Here is an 8,094-nt window from a genome sequence, read left to right on the forward strand (position 1 = left end):
TCCAGTTTCCTTATTTGATTTTACCTCCTCCTCGAGTAAATTTGATTCCGCGCGCAGCGTGGAGCATGGAGGGTGTGGTGTGCCTTTGTGCATGTATTAATTCGCAACTAAATGGATCTTGGCCGGCAACGCTGCGAGGGTACGCTTGAAACATCCCCTCAGGACGCTTCGCAAATCTTCACGCGTTAATGAAAGGGGCGAGGAGAGGGGAGGAGGGGATACGCACGAATTCGTGTAATAAAATTATCCTTATATATATATATATATATATATCGATTATAGGAAATTAGATCGAGATCTTTGGATCTTGGATCGATATACTTTTTTAATTATTGTTCATTGAATTCAAGAATATTATCGATATGGGATTCGTCGTCAATGTCTTAATAGTTATGATGGGTGGGTAATTCAATTTATTCAATTTGTCGTCCTGCTGGAAGGAGGATTATCGAATTTCGAGTGGAAATTTTGAAAAGGTATAACGTTTACGCATTAAACAGTAATTAAATACAATTTGGATTTGGTTATACACTCGGATTGGACTGTTTTAACTTGAACATGTTTAAGCGAAGTTAAAGCCAAGTTAAATTGAGTTGAATCGAATTAAATGGGGTCAGTGGAAGATAGAGGGGCAGTAGAAGTGAATAAAACCGAATTATTATTCGGTCAAGTTGGATTGAATTAAGATCCGCCGAATGAAGCCAAGTTTAATCAAGCGACGAAAGTAGCGTACATCGACTCGATTATTGATGAAGCGAGGATAATAAAATTGGAGTAACTTTTTCCAAATGGAAAAAGAAAAACAATTTTTTTTAAAAGCTATATCAATAAGATTCGTAACAATTCCAATGTTAAAATAAAGAATAGAGAATTTTAAAACCGAGTTATTTCAAGGGATAGAACAGAATCGTCGAATCGTATTTCTCGCCCAATTGGACCCGTCTATTCCATTGATTCTATCTCGTACGTAAAATGATTAGGTAATATCATGATTTGAGAGTGTAACCGGAGCCCCGAAACGTCGGCAATTCGATGGTCCGATAAACTTGTTGACTTTGAGATACAACCGTCGTATGAAATCCGATCGCTATGCACGGCCAATAATTCCGGAAGCTTGAACACGCGGATGTTACAGCAATCCAAGCCCAATCCATAGAGCCACGGCCCGATTGATACCAGATGTAACATGATATGACATCATTAAGCCATTATTCGGTGAATTTATAGCGCGGGATCGGTGGAGAATTTGTGGAGGCGACGCAATTCGAAACAGGGATTGATCGATAAACGTGGACAGAGAGAGAGAGAGAGAGACCGAGTGTATTACGTTATATCGTCGTATCGATATGTCGACAAAGGTACGTTCGAATACGAGACAATTTCTCGATATCTCCTATCTCGATTTTATTTTATATATCTTCTTCGATGTTCGAGCGATTCGTCACAATTGAACGATAATTCATCGTTTCATACTTTGGATCGTTAATACGCGATCATCAAAGTAATAAAAGGAAAAAAAGAATATTCGAGTCGTTCCACGCAATATATTTTAAGCTATTGCCACGGATCATCGCAGATTATCGAGTTAAATTAATCCGAGCAAGGATTATTAAGGAAAATATTCGAATTTATCGAAAGAAGTGGAAAGAAGCGAATATATCTTACACAACTATCCTATAATAATAACTTCGTAAATGAAAATAATATTTACTATTCCGAATATTTAACCATTTCTACTACGTAAGCGTGTGGTGTCAGGATCGTCAACAAAGCGCGTGGGGTGGGGATAGACCCGAAGCGAAGGACTCCTCTTGCCCCTCTCCCGTCCCGCGAGACTTTTTTTCACCAGCGAACAGAGCACACGCGACCACGCAAACGACGTTTCCAAAACATCGTACGACAAACAAAGTTATCGTTAATTCCAAGCAAGTCATGAGGAAAATATCGAAAGCAAGAATCGTTCCCATTTACGTATATATACTCCACGCGATTACAACGCGTCTCGTTCGTCGGTATATCCCTCGGATTAATCGAGTTATTAGAACGAGTTATTAGATTACGACGTGCTCGCGTATATACGTCCGACCGAAATCCGTTAGTCCCGCGCGTCTGTTGGTCACGTGGCACGTTTACGACGTAACTTTCGGGATTAGATCTTTCGTGTAACACACCGCACATCCGTGTATATACCGGTCGTTCGGCGTGGATTGAAGTCGACGTGGAATGGATGTTGTACCGGGCGCGGGAAAAGGTGGAGTAAAAGGTGGCATGGAAAATACAGGAGGGGAGGGGAGTAGTAGTAGCTGCCTGCATAAAGCCGCTTTCAACGGGAATATTCGTTGGCAAAGTTTGTTGGCAAAATAAAGTTGGCAAGTTTTAAAATTCCTCGCGACCGGCCTAGAATATAGATCGGTGAATCGTCTCGCGTGAATTTCATCATCGTCCCGCCCTCAGACGATGTCTATTAAAGTCACCATCACTGCCTCCCGAAACTTTCGCTGTCCTACGTGTATGTATAAGTGGTGCTAACTACAAGTTTAAATAAATCGTTGATTCATGTAACAGCGGTGCATAGTATCGTGTGTAGTATATACGAGTGTTTTCCGGTATTTGATTTATTATATGTATATTTAATAATGATCGAAAATATGGTGTGTGGTAAAAGGGAAGAGAAAGTAAGTAAGGATTAAGGTTAGGATAAAAGCAGGATATTGCGAGAGGGGACGTGGCAATTTTTCGGCAACTTTTCCCCCTCCCTCAGAATTCGACAGGCCCGCCCTCCCATCGCTGAAACTAACGCTCGAACCACGTCAAAGATGTCTGGTAAAAGATGGTGAGATACGTCGCATCCTCTATCCTAGGGGATAAAAACCGTAATACAATAAAAGAGAGGTCGAAAATTCGTATTTAGCTCCGTAATCGTACGAAAAAGCGGGATAAAAAGGAAAAATTCTGTTGGAAAGGTGAAAACGTGAATCCAATATATAAAAAACGGAATGCGTAAATTAAATTAATTTTACTATCGTAATCTATCGATATTATCATTGAACAAATTATCTTTACATTCAAATACATTCAAATAAGAAGAACAATCGTCGTTAAAAGCAATTAATTCTCGTTCCATCCACACTTATTGGACAAGAAGAAAATACACACTCCCCTCCCTCTCCGTATTCCGTATATAATTCACGGCGGAACAAGCCGAGTTTTGATAAAGCGGACGAAGATGAAGAAAAGCGTGGAACGGTGTAATAAACGGAATTCATTGCTTCGCAACGTGGCAACTAGAACTCCCACCGCTTCCGCAATGCAGTTATACGCGCGCTGCTATTTACCGGCCGGGCACGCATAAAGAGCAACGTTTTATTCGTTTTATTCGCCCGACCCCCTCCCCCTCCGCTCCCCGCGTGTACAGAGCCGCATAGCCGTCGCGGTGGCCGCTCGCAATTTGATTCCCGCCACATTCTGCTTCGCAACACCTGCACGCTCCACCACTCCGCTCGCTCTTTCTTCGCCGCCCCTCGGCTGACCAACTTTTCGAAATGAATTTTAACACGGATTCCGTCACCGCATTTTCAAGTTTTTTTTGAACCAACGAAACCAAAACAATTGATCTCGCCTCCCGATTATCACTATTTTTTAAGGATAAAAGTTTATTTTTTTTTTTAAATTCTTTTCCAATTACAAACGATACTTTCGATTTTTCTTTATCTTTTACGGATAAAAGTTTTTTTTTTTCTTCTTCTTTAAAATTCTCAATTCCAATTAAAAACGATACCTTCGATTTTAAGCTTATGATGCTCGATTATAATTTAATTAATTTGTACCATTTCCATTTAATTATTATTAATTCGATTTTTCCATCGTTCGGTTTCAATATTAGGCGATCAATTTGTCTAATTATTGTACGTGAACGAGCTTGGAACGAATTCACATCGTAAAGAAATCATGAAAACAGATATTCGACGTGAACAAATGGCGAATAGATTTATTTGAATCGTATATAAATGTACATCGCACTTATCTTATCGCGCTGAACGTCGATAAAACGTCCGACCAGTTCAAAAATAAGCACGGACACGCAAAGGGAAATCTTCAAAAAAAATCCTTCTTATTGGAGTGGAACGGAAAGAGGCAAAAGGAGACGTTCGAAGGATCGTTCGAACATTGATTTCCTCCTTCGCTTCGCGAGGCGCGTAAAGGAAAGGGCGTGGGAAGGATAGATGAGGAAGGTGAGGAGGGGAAGGGGAGCGAGGTGGAAGCATAACGCATTCTTCCAACAGGGAGAGACATAACTCGGTCTGACAGGTGAGCTCCATTATCCGCGAGAAGAAGGAACAATACGTCTTCTCTCTGCTTCTCCCGACATCCTCCCCCTCCCTCCCTCCTCCTTTCTACATAGTTATACATAGTATAGCTCTGAACGGAGATCGGCATGCAGGTGAGAACCGTTTCTATCGTTTTATTATTTACTTATTTCTCTTACTTACTTTAACTTCTCTTGATTATTGGAAACAGTGGGGAATTTGGAATTGGGGGAGGAGGGGAGGGGGGCTCGTAAAATTGAATATAAAAAAATATCATTCAGGTGAGTTGGTGTATTTTTATAGGATTAGCAACTTTAAAATTATCTGGATTAATTAAGATAATAAGGGAAACGAAGATTAATTAATACAAAAATAAATTAAATTATATAAAATCGTAATAAATCTTTAATTGAAAAATATGGATGAAATGAATTTTATAATTATTATAATTTGAACCTAATAGATTAGATTAAAATTGATTCGAATAAATACGAACAAACGAAGTAGAATTCTTTTTGTAGTCGATTATTTAATTTAATCATTAATCGGTCAAATGTTGAATTTTTAAACCATTCGATGATTATCGTTAGCGATACTTGGACGATTTTGATAATGATATTTGAAGCACAAATTTAAATTAAAATTAAATTTCATGCGTGAGCAATAATGAAATTTAATATCCTTCAGTGAAAAAAGTTTTTATTTTATAATAAATAAAAATATAATCATTTCATGATTAATAATTAACAAAGCGAATATCGATTACAACTTCTTAAAATCCTTTCCTGTTCATTAATTAATGATTATTTAACAATGAGCAGTCACGATCAATAATTGGATTTTATATTAATTTTTAATTATTAATCGGATTTTTGCCCAACTTTGTGAGAACCACCACAGTCGAATTCGTGGAAATTTATTTAAAGAAGAAACAGAAGGACGAATTTTTTTACCCTCATCAATCGCAATATGGAGCTCTAGCTCACTACGATATTTCGTATAATAATATCGAAAAATATTAAGAAAAAAAAAAAAGAATAATTATAACAAAATAAAAGCGAAAAATAAAGGAATAATTTTTCAATTCGAATTATTATATCGCATTTCGTAGCTTACAACGTTTCTTTAAAACGAATATCGCAGTATGGAGCTCTAGCTCACTACGATATTTCGTATAATATCGAAAAATATTAAGAAAAAAGAAAAAGAATAATTATAACAAAATAAAAGAGAAAAATAAAGGAATAATTTTTCAATTCGAATTATTATATTTTCGTAGCTTACAACGTTATTCCTTTAAAACGAATATCGCAATATGGAGCTCTAGTTCACTACGATATTTAGTAAAATATCGAAAAATATTAAAAAAAAAAAAAAAAAGAAAAAAGACGATTATAAGAGAATAAAAATAAAGGAATAATTTTTCAATTCGAATTATTATATCGCATTTCGTAGCTTACAACGTTCCTTTAAAACGAATATCGCAATATGGAGCTCTAGCTCACTACGATATTTCGTATAATAATAGCGAAAAATATTAAAAAAAAAGAAAAAGAATAATTGTAACAAAATAAAAGCGAAAAATAAAGGAATAATTTTTCAATTCGAATTAGTTTATTTTCGTAGCTTACAACGTTATTCCTTTAAAACGAATATCGCAATATGGAGCTCTAGTTCCCTACGATATTTAGTAAAATATCGAAAAATATTAAAAAAAAAGAAAAAGAATAATTGTAACAAAATAAAAGCGAAAAATAAAGGAATAATTTTTCAATTCGAATTAGTTTATTTTCGTAGCTTACAACGTTATTCCTTTAAAACGAATATCGCAATATGGAGCTCTAGTTCCCTACGATATTTAGTAAAATATCGAAAAATATTAAAAAAAAAGAAAAAGAATAATTGTAACAAAATAAAAGCGAAAAATAAAGGAATAATTTTTCAATTCGAATTAGTTTATTTTCGTAGCTTACAACGTTATTCCTTTAAAACGAATATCGCAATATGGAGCTCTAGTTCCCTACGATATTTAGTAAAATATCGAAAAATATTAAAAAAAAAGAAAAAGAATAATTGTAACAAAATAAAAGCGAAAAATAAAGGAATAATTTTTCAATTCGAATTAGTTTATTTTCGTAGCTTACAACGTTATTCCTTTAAAACGAATATCGCAATATGGAGCTCTAGTTCCCTACGATATTTAGTAAAATATCGAAAAATATTAAAAAAAAAGAAAAAGAATAATTGTAACAAAATAAAAGCGAAAAATAAAGGAATAATTTTTCAATTCGAATTAGTTTATTTTCGTAGCTTACAACGTTATTCCTTTAAAACGAATATCGCAATATGGAGCTCTAGTTCCCTACGATATTTAGTAAAATATCGAAAAATATTAAAAAAAAAGAAAAAGAATAATTGTAACAAAATAAAAGCGAAAAATAAAGGAATAATTTTTCAATTCGAATTAGTTTATTTTCGTAGCTTACAACGTTATTCCTTTAAAACGAATATCGCAATATGGAGCTCTAGTTCCCTACGATATTTAGTAAAATATCGAAAAATATTAAAAAAAAAGAAAAAGAATAATTGTAACAAAATAAAAGCGAAAAATAAAGGAATAATTTTTCAATTCGAATTAGTTTATTTTCGTAGCTTACAACGTTATTCCTTTAAAACGAATATCGCAATATGGAGCTCTAGTTCCCTACGATATTTAGTAAAATATCGAAAAATATTAAAAAAAAAGAAAAAGAATAATTGTAACAAAATAAAAGCGAAAAATAAAGGAATAATTTTTCAATTCGAATTAGTTTATTTTCGTAGCTTACAACGTTATTCCTTTAAAACGAATATCGCAATATGGAGCTCTAGTTCCCTACGATATTTAGTAAAATATCGAAAAATATTAAAAAAAAAGAAAAAGAATAATTGTAACAAAATAAAAGCGAAAAATAAAGGAATAATTTTTCAATTCGAATTAGTTTATTTTCGTAGCTTACAACGTTATTCCTTTAAAACGAATATCGCAATATGGAGCTCTAGTTCCCTACGATATTTAGTAAAATATCGAAAAATATTAAAAAAAAAGAAAAAGAATAATTGTAACAAAATAAAAGCGAAAAATAAAGGAATAATTTTTCAATTCGAATTAGTTTATTTTCGTAGCTTACAACGTTATTCCTTTAAAACGAATATCGCAATATGGAGCTCTAGTTCCCTACGATATTTAGTAAAATATCGAAAAATATTAAAAAAAAAGAAAAAGAATAATTGTAACAAAATAAAAGCGAAAAATAAAGGAATAATTTTTCAATTCGAATTAGTTTATTTTCGTAGCTTACAACGTTATTCCTTTAAAACGAATATCGCAATATGGAGCTCTAGTTCCCTACGATATTTAGTAAAATATCGAAAAATATTAAAAAAAAAGAAAAAGAATAATTGTAACAAAATAAAAGCGAAAAATAAAGGAATAATTTTTCAATTCGAATTAGTTTATTTTCGTAGCTTACAACGTTATTCCTTTAAAACGAATATCGCAATATGGAGCTCTAGTTCCCTACGATATTTAGTAAAATATCGAAAAATATTAAAAAAAAAGAAAAAGAATAATTGTAACAAAATAAAAGCGAAAAATAAAGGAATAATTTTTCAATTCGAATTAGTTTATTTTCGTAGCTTACAACGTTATTCCTTTAAAACGAATATCGCAATATGGAGCTCTAGTTCCCTACGATATTTAGTAAAATATCGAAAAATATTAAAAAAAAAGAAAAAGAATAATTGT

This window comes from Apis dorsata, unplaced genomic scaffold, assembly GCF_000469605.1.
Source record: "Apis dorsata unplaced genomic scaffold, Apis dorsata 1.3 scaffold_56, whole genome shotgun sequence".
NCBI lineage: Eukaryota > Metazoa > Arthropoda > Insecta > Hymenoptera > Apidae > Apis > Apis dorsata.